Source organism: Motacilla alba, chromosome 1A, assembly GCF_015832195.1.
Source record: "Motacilla alba alba isolate MOTALB_02 chromosome 1A, Motacilla_alba_V1.0_pri, whole genome shotgun sequence".
Taxonomy (NCBI): Eukaryota; Metazoa; Chordata; class Aves; order Passeriformes; family Motacillidae; genus Motacilla; species Motacilla alba.
Window position 1 is genome coordinate 33,469,870 of NC_052031.1, and position 13,961 is coordinate 33,483,830.

The 13,961-nt window shown below is 38.5% G+C and overlaps 1 protein-coding gene across 12 annotated transcripts in view; it reads right to left on the reverse strand.

Annotated features, from left to right (window-relative positions):
* Positions 1–13,961, reverse strand: part of GRIP1 (glutamate receptor interacting protein 1) — a 308,647-nt gene that overhangs the window by 48,978 nt on the left and 245,708 nt on the right. The gene's annotated exons all lie outside the window — the stretch shown is intronic.

The following is a 13,961-nucleotide window of genomic DNA, read 5'->3' on the forward strand; positions in this document are numbered from 1 at the left end:
GAAACAGGATGTGTTAGTGAATCATTCTCTTGAACAACTGAAGATAAACATTACCTGGAATTTAAACAGACATGCTGAAAAAACAGAATTAATTTTAAAAGTTGAAAATTATCTGAAAAAAATGAATAAGTTAATAGGTTAGAGAAGGAAGCTAAATTAATTTTCACAAAAGAAGATGAAGGTCTGTAGATAGCAGCTGTAATAATCAAATGAAGATAAAGAAAGGGTCTACAAGAAATCCTTCACAAAAGGAAGGACAAAATGGTGAAAGTGCAGAAGGCATGACACCTAGAAGTAGTAGAAGTTAAAGGAAAATACATGTGAGGAGGTTCAGAAGATTCTTTTAGCATCCTTCCACTGGACAAAATACTGCCTTACAACAGGACATAGATAGTAAATGATCAATGTTTTGAATACAGAAAACAGGAAAATAAGTTGGATCAACAGTCATGATTGATGACTGTGGTGAGAAACTACCCCAGAGAACGAGTGCTAGACACAACAGAGCAAAAAGACGGCAGGCTTCTTCCTAAATGCCAAAACAAAGCAGGCAGTGATCAGGGTGAAGTACATTCTGGAGACTGGCTGAGAACTCCTACTAACCAATACCCATTGATCAATAACTCAGTGCAGTAAGACGCAGTAAGAGAAGATGTCCTTTAAGGATATTAAAAGACTGAGACAAACAAAGTGCTATCAGAAACCTTTGGAGGCGCTTACAATCAGAGTAAGAAAAAACTGACTAAATGAAGACTTATGCTGGATCTAAGTTACCGAATGTCCTGCCAGATAACAGGAGAGATTGGTATTCACAACACACTGGAACCAGCTGTGAGGATACAAAGACAACATTCAATTGTGATGTGTCTCAGAAGACACTAAGATTGAAGCTGTATAAGAACTGCAGCTGGGCTTCCACGTGTGGAGGAGAGGACAGATATAAGATACTCCACTCAGTCTTAAATCTAAAAAATTAGTCAAAAACTGTAATGCTGGCACAGAAGAGACAGTAAAACTGTATAAGAATACAAAACTAACAATCTATATAATAATAGAAGAAATTGAATGAGAGGGCGATGAACACTCAGTGAAGGTGCTCTTCCTCATTAGAGTGTAATGCAGGTAAACTGCACATAGAAATGGAAAAAAAGTTGGATGGAATAACATACAATACCAGAAAAGTGTCAGTTAATTATTATAGAACTCCTTTTTGCCCCACAACTTCAAATAATTTTTAGATTCCTGCTGGTTTTCTTTTTTTTCAAGTTTGAAATCTGAGGGTTTGAAGGCAAGATTCAGCAATTTTGAAAGTGGTAATTAAATCTGAGTTAACAATTTCTGTACACAACTAGGGCTGAATTTTTAAAGGCTCAACCTTCACAGGCACTACAAAATAAGCTGCTCCACAAACCTGAACTGATCTTTAAATTCTGAGCTAAAAGAATAGAGTCCACCCAGCAGCATTTCTGCCTGGAGCTTCAAGCACTAAGTAGCTTTAAAGCTGGATTAAGTGCCCTCAGCAGTCTTTATCTTACTAACTAAAGTTACTAACTTACCTGTCTTTCTCTTACTAACTAAAGAAGGAGTTTATCACAATGAAATTCCTGTCTTAGATGACTTGGTTAAAGGTGTAAGTAAGGCAGGATGCATGCAGTGCCTTGCAAACAGCCAAATAAGCATATGCAGCAGAGCAGAATTTCAGTGTTCCTTATTCCCATTCCTGCACTGAGAAGCAATTATTTTCATCTTGAACCTTCCAGTGGTTTCTGGAGCTACACACAAGTTTCACATATACAAATATATGGGAAGAAGACTCAAACAATGTTTGTCATCAGTACCTTGACAAAGGTTTTAACTCATATTGATCCAGAAAATGGCAAAGCCCAACTTCCACAAATTCCTTCTGCAATGGCTGCCTTGAGGAGAGGAAACTGAATGCAAATATCTGTTGAGAATGTGTAAATCTTTCAAGATGCTGGTTCTTTTTCCAGTTACTTGGGAAACTGCATAAGCACAAGCAGCTTATGCCTGAGTGTTATTTCCCAGGTGCCTGTTGAAATGCATTGGGAACACAAACCAAGGCAGACAGGATGAATAAATAAGATAACTACATTAGAGGAACCAGAAGAGAAGAAATGGAGTGTGTCTAACGGTGGAAAAGAAGCACAGGGAAGAGAAAGAAGGCAATAATCAAACACACATTCTCTGACAGAGAAGAATTAGTTTTTCATGTTGAAGTAAAGCGTGGATATGAAAAATGAATCATACAGGTATTAATTATTCATGTGTGAAGATGTTTCAGACATTAAGATATTTACACCATGACTGAAGCACTTACACACTATGTTGATTTATTGACTATGTAATTACATAAGATACTGATGAATACACTGATGAATATTTGTGTGAAAGGCACTCTAGATTTTTGATTTTGTTAACAATTTTTCTCATTTTAGAGTATTGCATCTCAATCACTACAAGAGGCTTGATTAAAACCTCCCAGAGGAAGCAGCATTGCTTTCTGCATGCTAATACAGCTAGATAGCAGCACACCTTTTTTATTTGACAGCTTAAATAACTGGAAACAAGGGGTTTTATTCTAGATATAATTTCATGATATGTAAATATACTATATTTAGTACAGCATAAATAGAATGTAGTATAGTATTTATAATTTTTTAAAATAAAATGAGCAGCGTTATCAACCTCCTTTGCCTCAAAAGATAATCACAAATCATTTTGAAAATTGAAAAATGTATTTTTAACCTGATAAAGATATCACATTACATGTGTTTCTTGATGTCCTCAAAAATGTATATATCTGTTAATCCTCACTGATCCTCATGGCATCTGAAATCCAGGTCAACAACTAGTGGGGACAAAAAACACTAGGATTCCCACAGTGGGGAAACCAAAAAGTGAGCTGCTTGTATTAGGCAGCAGAGGATCTACATGTGAAATGTCTAACTGCCCTAGATAGGGAAAAGCTTCAGTCATAGCTCATGATCAATAATGACACTAAATCCACAGAAACCAAACCTTTTTCATTTTTAGTCTATGATGCTTTTTTTTCCCTTTCCAAAGCCTTCCTGTACTTAAAACTGGGAAGCACAGCTACTGAGCTTGTTCCTGTAGGAACACTGAGCTCTGTTGCTACCTCCTGTGCTCTGCAGCTTCTCATTTCTCTAACTGCAACGTTTGGGGTGCTCTTTTATTTTTTTCAAAGTCATGGCAAAACAAGGTACAAATAATTTTTTTGAGCAGCTTAAAAGAGCTTGACATAGAGGAAGGATGTCAAAATAGATTTTGTCTCTAAAGAACCAGCTGGACCAATTGAAACACAGTTTCAGAAGACTGCTATTGACCTCTCTTGGGTGCTGCTGTACTTTATAGCAATTATTTGACAAACAAGTGGATATCTTACTATCTCACACTAATTTTCCAAGCTTCTTTTCTATTAGGTGTTCACAGACTAACCAGGGTTTCACCTTAAAACTGTATATAGCAGGTCCCTGTAGCCTTCTCTCTTGTGATTCTCTGACTGACAGTATTCAAAAAATATGGCAAGGTGCTGGTTCAGACCAGAAAAAATTCATAGGTCCTCAAACCTTGTAGTTCTCGCAATGCAAAGTTTTAACACTTTTGTAGCAGTGCCTTCACAGATCTAAATGTGTCTTTTCTTGACTGAAGAAGTGTGCTCTTCTACTCCTCACACCTTTTTTTGTTCCCTTCATACAAAATCTTTGCAGCCTACAGATAGCAAGTATGGTTGGACAGCTGGACGTGCTGATTTTAGATGTCTTTTCCAACCATAAAGATTCTATGATTCTAAGTAAAGCAATCTCTCCCTCAGGTAGGAGTTCCCTTTTCTGCATTCAGTTCTTGTCAGCATACCTGAAACTTTATGTTCTTTCTCCTTTTCTGTAACCCTGATTTTTATACCTGGTGCCTGCATGCCTCATGTTCAGAATAGTGGATTACAGAAGCATATCTTAATGAAGTTAAGGAAGATTGTTAAGAACTGCAAAAAACCCTGAAATCTTTGACACTCTTGCATTTAAGAGCAAAACGCTGGAACACTTACAGAAAGTCATGATTGAAGAAATCAGTTTCAATCCCCCATCACTCCCAAATGCCTTAGACTATATTCTTGCTTTCCTCTGCTCTCTGTCATTTTTTCAATTCACAAAAATCAATGATTCTTTTCCAGTACCTGCTCAGCAATCATATATGTGACAACTCCGATGTATAAGGGACAACACTGACTGCTCCCCAAAGAACCCATTGAGTAAACTCTTATAAATGGACACTCACAAACCCTTAAATGCAGAAATGCACAAGCCTTTCCTTGAACTTGCTTTCTTGAACCCAACAGAATGTAGGGGAAGTATGTGTGTGCATTTGTGTACACAAGTCAGTGTGAATTCCAGAAAGGGTTCCCACACAAAACACTACACTGCAGTCAGTTCTTACTACAGAAAAGTTGAGACATCCCAACAAGCTACTGTCAGCACTCAGCACACAAGCAGAAGGTACTTAAAAGCAGCAGTGATGAAACTGATGTGTAAAGCACAGAATAAGCAACCAAAGCTGTGCCTTTATTTGGTATCTCAGTCTCAGTTGAGAATAACGTACAAGACTGGTTGCCCAGAGAAGTTGCAGAATATTTTGAAGAAATCCAAGTACTTGGCTTTCCCCCCTGTTTTACGTGAAAAAAAATGAGCAGGAGAAACTCTTTTGTACATATGTATATGTTTACCAGGTTGCCCAGAGAAATTGTGGATGCCTTATCCTTGACAGTGCTCAAGACCAGGTTGGATGGGGCTCTGAGCAACCTCGTCTAATTGAAGGTGCCCCTGCCCATGGCACAGGGGGCGGAACTGGATGATCTTTAAGGTCCTTTCCAAACTAAATCATTCTATGATTGACAGAATAATCAATGGAGAGGAAAGCACAGCAGACGTGGTTGTGCCAGTCCATTCAGAATCAGCGTGCTAGGCATTAGCCTCCCTGTTTTCTGTGTTAAGAAACAAGAGATGAAATATTAAAAACTTTTTGCTTTTTGTAACAGAAATGGATCAAAATACTACAGACTTATTGCCACTAGTTTTGAGTATTTGCCATTGCTTAGGGAAGCTAGATTGCTGAAATGCAAAAATCAAAGCTGAAACAGATCTTACGCGGCACTTGAAATCCACAGCTAGCTGTACAAACTTGAGACCAGATAACCAACCCAAAGAACAGGCAGGACTTCTAACAGGCTTGAAGAATTTAATTTCTAAGACGTGTGGTTTTAGCAGTGACGCTCTCCATATGGACCATTTTGCAAGGTCCTTTACAGTACTGCTCAGCTGACAGCAGAGCAACGTAAAAGCACTCAGGGACTCTGTGTGCATTCACATCCACTTTTCTTCATTCACCCACAGACTATTCATTACTGTCAGACAGTATCTTAAACTACACTTAATGAATCTTGTCATTCTCCGTGTGGCTTTTGTATTCTTAAGGACTTTCTTTTTTTATTTCTTTTATGTGAATACCAGCCCAAACCCCCTATTTTTTGGTGTCCATTAAAACATTTTCAAGTTGTCCCAACTCCTCACAGTCTGGTGCAAGATTACATTCCTAGCTGTGTGAGATACATAGTCCTCTGTCATGCTGTGGCTCCTCTATGTCCCCTCTCATGTTTTTCTGTGATTGCCATAGAGACAGGCAGTCAGCTCACCTGTGTGTCTTTTCCATGATCTCTTGCAAAACAAGAGCCACAACTAGAAATGTGTGAACAACAGAGAGATCTGCTGCAAGTAGGGAAGCTTTTCTCTATTTTTCTCCCTCCTTTCTGCTTCAATTCACTTACACCTTTCTTCTTTTATTTTTCCAGGTTTCACCAAGTCACAGATAAAAGGAGCTGACAAAACCCCACTTTTGCCCCTGTTCTTCATCTACATCATAAAGCACTTAGGCTACTTTGCTACTATTTTAAATTTCTTTTGTAGGAGCATTTTCCTTTACTCATTTTTTTACAGCAATTGGATGACTAGCCAAATCTTACAGAGAGCAGAGTGATGGTTATTTAAACACTGATTGTTTTGGGTGGAGGTGGGGGCATGGCAGGTCACTTATTTATGTAATACCCTTTCTTTGTACTGCAAAGATTATTTGATCTCTATTTTGGAAAGAAAGGATATAATTATGTATTTTTAAAGATGCTCTAATCAGGAAATTGAGATTGGGATCATGGGTCAATGATTTCAAGAGGGAATGTAGCAGCAAGGAAGAGAGGCAGCAATAAGACTTCTGCAGTGTTTAAAGGGCACAGGAACAACATTCAAGATGCCCTACAGCTGGGTAGCACCATTATCACTCATTCAGAGTAATATTATTTGATTCCTCATACGTTTGTGGCTAAAGGCCATAAATGAACCACACACAGAGCATGATTCACGGTACTGGCTTTGGTATCCTGTTCTACTAATATTGCATAATGTTTGCACCCTGGCTTTGTTCATGCTTCATTTAGCAGAGTAACCTTTTACTCATCTCAGATCTTATGGGCAAAATAAAATCAATGACAGCTAGCAAGCTCTAAAAGGGATTTTTGGAAAGCTAAGAAAGCTGTGAAACTCTTGGAGTAGGTGCAGTGGAGGGCCATGAAGCTGCTCAGAGTGCTGGAGCACCTTTCCTGTGAGGATGGGCTCAGAGAGCTGGGGAAGAGAAGGCTCTGGGAAAACCTCATTGCTGCCTTTTTGTACTTGAAGGAAGCTTATAAAAAAGATGGAGAGTGACCTCTTCCATGGGTAGATAGTGATAGGACAAGGCGGAACAGTTTTAAACTGAAAGAGGGGAGATTTAGTTTAGCTGTTAGGAGGAAACTCTACCAGAAGGCGGTAAAGCACAGGTAGAGCTTGCCTAGAGAAGCTGTGGATGCCCCATTCCTGGGGGCATTCAAGGCCAGGTTTGATTGGGCCGTAAGCAAACATGATCTAGAGGGTGGCATTCCTGCCCGTGGCAGAGGGGTTGGAACTAGATGATATTTAAGGTCTCTTCCAACCCAAACTATTAAATGATTCTATAAAATAGAGTAAGTTGACAATGTATTACAAGTAATATTTGTAGAGAAAGGATAGCAGTTTTTAATAATAGAACCACTACTTAAAAATTAAATATTGTTCTTGTTCAAAGTGTCAGTCTCCAAGGCCAAACTTAAATCCATCATACAATATATGTGCTCCTTGCATTCCCTTGATTTTGGGGTATTGTGTATTTTAGGCAGGCTGTAGAATGAGCAACAGCTGTTCTAATTTTACCTGAACTAGAATTAGAAAGGCAAAAACAGTACCAAAAACAGATAAATAAAATAGTGTATTTTCCATTATTGCAAATAACAGAGCAGCACTGGAACTGCTGGTCTACTGAAAGAAAGATCACAGAGTTCACAGGAAAAAAACCCATGAATTGCTGCTAAGGAAAAAAGACACCAATGGCATTTTATACCCTCTCACCTTTAGAATAATCAAATTTCAAAAATGATAAATAGGAATAATTCCAAGAGGATGCCACCAGAATGAGTGATAGCAAAATCAGAGAGACCTCTCAACCTCAAAATGGAAAATGGAGACATTATTCTCTAAACAAATGTGCCACCTATTATCCCCTCTATCCACAAGCAATTTTATATTCTTGTCAATTGACTGGCACAGTCTTTCCATTTTCCTCTTGTTGCCTAATTCCTGCAGCTTATTCATATGCTTCCAATTTAGCCAAGTTCTTCAAATCAAAAGCTTAGGAGCTGCCTTTACCTAATTTCATACTTTGCAACCTTAGCCTCACCATCCTTCTCAGCTAAAGAATATCACTAACTAGTTGAAGAACGATCTCTGCCTTCAAAATGCTCCCAGAGTGTGGACGTGGATATATTCAAAATAATTTTGGGACTTTCTCAGACTTTCTCTCATGTTCAGACCATAAAAACCTGCCTAAACAACTTCAGCTCAAAATACTTTCCCCAGTTTTCAGGATGCTGCTTCCTTCTACTAACTGTTTCAGGCTCACACCTTTTCCTTTTACTAGGCCTCTTCCCTGCTCAAAAGCTGTATAAAATCCCAATCTCTTAATTTATCTTTCTTTTTCTTTTCATGTGCCTTGTTAATCTAAAATGCAATATGTCCATTATTGTAAATAATTTTTACAATAAAATAAAATGTTTATTATTGTAAATAAGCCCAGGCTTATTTACAATAATAAAGCTTTCTGCCTTTCTTACCTTGAGAAAGAATACCACATAGAAAATTCATGTGGCACTTAAAGAACTATTAGGAATTCAAAATCTCTATCCCTGTGATGGCAGCACATGGTTTGAGAAACTGGGAGCTTATACACCTTTATGGTAAGTTTGGCAACCTGAGCCTCAAATAGCACCTTTCCACTGAAGGATGGCTCCTGAAAACGGCCCTGAAACACTATATAGCACTAAATTGATTGTGAAATGTTTGCAGAAATCAGCAGCAATGGAATTCTTCCTGCATGTTATTTCAGGAATGGAACTTACAAATAATTATTTTTAAAAAACATCTTCTAAAATGAGACAGACTCTGAAAACAGTGCAAATAATATGTCCTCTGCTGAGGCCCTGCAATACAAAACACTAATTTTTCTACGGCACAAAGCACAGATGAACTCAAAGAACCATTAAATCACAGAACAGTTTGAGTTGGGAGGAATATTAAAAACCATTTAGTCCCAATCCCCTTCCATAAAGCAGGGTCACTCTCCACTAGACCAAGCTGCTGAAAGCCCAATCCAACCTGTTCTTGCACAGAGAAAATATGGAATATCCAAAACTTCTCACGGCCTGATAGACCGATACATATGTCCAAAAGAACTTCCCATACTTATTTTCTTCTCTAAGTCGGACAGAAAATAAAATGCACAAGAACTTTGGTATCTTCAAAACTCTCCGTCTCTTGCATGATTCTGTGTCTGACTAATCACAACAAATGGAACAAATAAGGGCAACACAATCTGCACCTCAGGCTGCAAACAAAGATACAGCTGGTGTGCTGAATTTTACATCAGCCAACCTTGAAAGCATTTCCATAAGTACACACTACAGATAATATAAAGAGCTACAGTATCCATCAATTATGCCTATTTGACACAATGCCCCTAAGTTCCATCTAACGGGAACATTAATAATTAGAACGGGATTGGATGCTCTTCAAAAGCCTATAGAGCACAAAGCTCCTCACTGCTGTCACTTCACAGATGGGAACAAGCACTGAGAACACCCAAGCACCCAAACTTTGCATTGAGCTGACAGTGCCCATCCATCCAAGTCTCCATCAGACAGGACATGTCAGATAGTGCCAAAAACTTCAGAGAAAGGTGTGTCGTGGATACTTTGGGCGCCTGAATAAGTCAATGCTGTGTTAATGACATACCTCAGCTGCCCCTGTCTCTGCCACGGCGGTGGGAGCTGAAACCCTGGAAGCAGCAGAGCCACATAAGCAAGATGAGCCTGCGACAGCCACTCCTGCTTGTCAACAGGACGACTGACCCATTCCCATATGGCTGAGCTGCTTGGTGTACACGAGCTGCACGACTGGACCTTGCTCAGGGGTCCTCTGTACTGAAACACACCAACTTATACATTCATGGTTACTTATTATTTACATGTGTCAGTGACCTCTGCACACAAGATAATTGCAATTGCAGTCTCTGCCTTGGAAAGCTGACCTTGGGTGTGCTTCTGCTAACACTGACATCAAGTGATTTGGTTTGGTTGAACAGGCAGGAGTTTCTGACTAGACTAAAACTCCTCTGCAAAGCCTATCAGGTAACTATGAACCAGAAGAAAAGAAAAATTAAACTGCACATTGCTGTTCATAACAGATAATATGAATTCCTAATCCTTCAAATATGTACTATTGGTACCACATGTTCACCTGAAACTTTAGTGTCTTCAATAATCTGTGCTCTAGTACAGATTACATTTAAAATAATTGATGCATTGGCACAGAAACATTATAAAAGACTACCATGCAGAGGCTGAGATCTAACCTGGAGGTTTTTGCACTGAGGACAAGAGAGTTTTTCTGCTTTTAGGGGTTGCACAAACTTTGTTATGTCTGAGTCAGAAAAAAATAAGTCAGTAAACAAGTTTACTAACTGCCCTCTCTTTCTGCTTTGGTACTGCCTCAGCAGCAGTTCAGCAAACACATTTCAAAGAAACAGAGAAAGTAGTTTAGGTAAATTGCCCTTAAATCTAACACAGAAAACATGGTCCTAAACATAAACTCTTTCAACCCTCATTGCAAAAATAATCTAGAATTGCTTATATATTTCCAGCCTTTCCCTTCCCAGCACTTGTTCCAAAGAATATAGGAAGAGTACTACTGGGAGTATTCACACATTTAAAGCAAAAGAAAGCTTCTATATCCCCTGTTCTCTGCAGCAACATTTCCGGCAAAACCAATTCCCCATATTTCTGCTCCCAAAATCCCAGCTAAGCAATAACCTCTAGAAACTCAAGTGGCCCATAACTGTTACAGTCCTAGCAATGAGAAGGGCACTCTATCATCTGCTATCTCAGCAGACAGCCTGCCAGCTTGCTGCCAGGGTCACCTCTGGCAAGGTTCCCATGTGGTTCCTCCTTTGCTGCAGGACAAGACATTTACCTCCTGCCAGAGCAGCTCCTGCTGCCAGGCTCAGAGGGGCTCCAGGTCCTCTCATGTCCCTGTCTGGTGACTTGTTTATTTTGAAGGTGTTCCATTGCTCATACTTATAATTAAGCAATTACTGAATTTACGTAAAGGAGAAACTGTGAAAATCTTTTTAAATCTGTGTTTCGTTTCAGTCTGTTTCTTTGGTTTTGGTTGTTCTTTTTCTTTTACCAGTGAAACTCACCCAAATTGACCTAAGGTCTTTGTAAAGACCTTGAAAAATTAGAGGTAATAGTTTTCAGAAAAAGGTTATTTAAAACAACACTGCTGAGCTGACCATAACAGAAAAACTGTGCTTATGCAAGGTGTAAAAAAACCCAAATGAGAAGTTGATTAAAATTGGCAGAATATCAGTATAAAAATCATCATAAAAATACATGTACACCAATATAGATCAGATATGTCTGTTTACAAACAGAATGACATTAAAAGGAAAATATTACAGTCACCATGTGGGCACAAAGCACTTCAAACCTAATGATCCCCAGAATGAATATTGCCTGGATGTACTTATTTTTACCTTCCCTCTTTAATTAAACAAGCACAGATACTTCCTTCTTCAAGAGCCTCATATGGAAGGTAGACAGTGAATATTTAATGAGTAGGAACACTTCTCCCTTTTTTTCCAAGCTCATGCCTTAATTACTAAACAGTATTCTCAATCTTCTCTGAGCATATGTGGTGGGGGAGAGCTGTTGTATGCTGCAGCCTCTGAGTAAAAAGCATGGTGTTTTTCCCACTGTAGAGATAAACAAACAAGGACCAAAGAAATGAAGGTTGAAAGCATCCATTTGTCTGGAGAGGATGTTTTAAGACATCTGTGTTGGGGTTCATTGCACCAAAATGCAGACCTCTCTAGGGCAGACCTGAAGTAGCTACACCCGAGACTAAACTCTCTCCAAAACCACCCAAGAAAACTGGCATTTGACAAATGTGTATCACCTGCCCCAGTTTAGGCATCTGAATCAAGATGAGATCACCTTTTTTTAGCACATTTATCTCACATGACTGCTATTCAGATCATTTAGTGCTCTGCAGCAGGTGGAAGGTAAAACATATGCAATCTTTCCAATTAAAATTTGTAATGTAACATATGCACCAAGGCATCTGAGTAAGGCTGCATGGGCATCTTAAATTCTTACATTTCTAATCCCTGAAGAGCTGAATTGAAAGGAACTTTGCAAAGACAAGAAAAAACTTCACAAAAATATATACAAAAAAATCTTGGGTTTATCTTTAAAAATCTTTCACATCTTAGGTTTACCTGTGAGTCAGTTTATGAAAGTAGCAAAAAAAGCCATTCCTCCAGCAAGGGAGATCTCAAAGAAGCACATCCTTTCTTATTGGCTTTCCCTTTGCAGCTGATTTCTAGTTTAAACATAGCAGCTGATGCTTCTCTCACATTCTATATCCAACTAAAGAATGACAGGATGTACTGAGAAGACCAGCAGCATCAATACCTTGCCATGATTTATAAAATCAAATGCTGACATTTGAAATCTGGTCTGTTATGAGAAAGCCAAAAACTAAATAAAATGAAATGTATAGTGGCTGTCCATCCAATATGTTCTCACTCACACGGGTTTTGCACTTCAACACCATTAACTGAGGTCATATTTAGGCAAAATATCTAAAAATGTTCATACTTTGAAATCCATTCCTTTTCAGCATAAATGTTCTGTGAAATGATTAATGAACCATTAACTTTACTGAAAAGGAACAAAAATCTGCATCCAATTTTAACCTCTTAGATTATGCCTGGTACAGGTGTTCAAGCAAATGACCTGAGGGACGCTGGGGCTTTTTCCCCCTTGACCTAACCTATCAGTCTGGATGTTTCATACCCATGAAACAAAGTCAAGAGGATGGAGTGGTTCAGTTCCAGGTTTTTTAAAATGCCTCCCCTCAGGGAAAGTCTTGGGCAATATTTAGTGTTTTCTGGGATTACAGCACAAATTCTCTCTAGTATAAAGAAAATCAGATCTGTCTCTTATTCCTTAGTCTCTCAGATGACTGCAGTGGCACTAACACAAATCTGCGGCTGCATTTTTTTTTTAATTGGATTTTTTCCAAATACAGAGTTTCTCTTGCTTTGAATTGCATGGCACATACAAAAGATCCTTTAATCTCCACAAAACTTAATTATCACCATTTCTGTAAAACTTTCACCTCTGCGCTCTGAATTTAAGTACTGCAGCTACCTGCTTAATTTGTTTTTCAGACAAGCACAAGCCAGGATACCTCATTATGAGGTATTATCAGGTTGTTATCATAGTCTCTGCTGAAAGGCATGCTAAGTAACAGAGAAGCCAACTTACTGACCCACTTCCAGCTGACCAGAGGCATGCGCATGTGGTAGGGGTGCCAATTCTCTTTCACCCTGCATTCCTGCATTTCATGGATTATCTGGACAGCCCTCATGTGAAGTGGAAAGATTAGATCAATCCTTTATTTCCCATCTTTTACTAAGTATCTGTGAGGGTTATTTGCTCCTTTGCTCTGCTTTCTTGAAGCCTGGACAGCGAGATTACTACAAGAATCTTCTCCTTCCATAATTTGTCTTTAATTACTTATAAAAAGAAGCAAAATAGCTTATTTTTAAGAGGTAGAGGCTGCTTCCATTTGAGGATCTTAGCCCCTGAATTAGCACTATGAGATTATGTGCTTTGTGAAGAGATACTAACACAGATTACCAAGGATCTTCTTTAATGAATGCCCATCATGAAGTACATTTGAAATTTCAGATTAATTTCTCTTAATTGCAGGCTATTTAGATTAACTGCAAGCAAATACAGGTTTCATCTTCCTGACAAGTGTTTGAAGACAAATTTTTCAATTACTCTCAGAACTCAGTAAATAAAACAGAGTATTTTCATACACGAAGTGAAACTCCTCCCGCTTCCTAGTTATTTATGACAATTAAATTGTACCTTTAATTTTCTGTTGCATGGACATCTCATTTCACCTTTACAGGTTGGTTTTTTTTCCCCAAACAAAGCAATGTTTATTAAGCTGCTTTTAATAAGGTCATAGTTTCAAAAGCACTTGAGATAAATTTTAATTGGACCTGTTAGAGTAATTTGTAACTTATACGGTTCAGCTAAACTCCTTTTATTTCTCTTTAGGGATGATCAAGAAGTTTGTAAAGAAAGAAATACCAGTAAGATTTATGAAATTCTTGTAAAATATGACAACTCCTCCCTTCTGCAATCACCTACTAGCCAGATGGCTATTAAACTG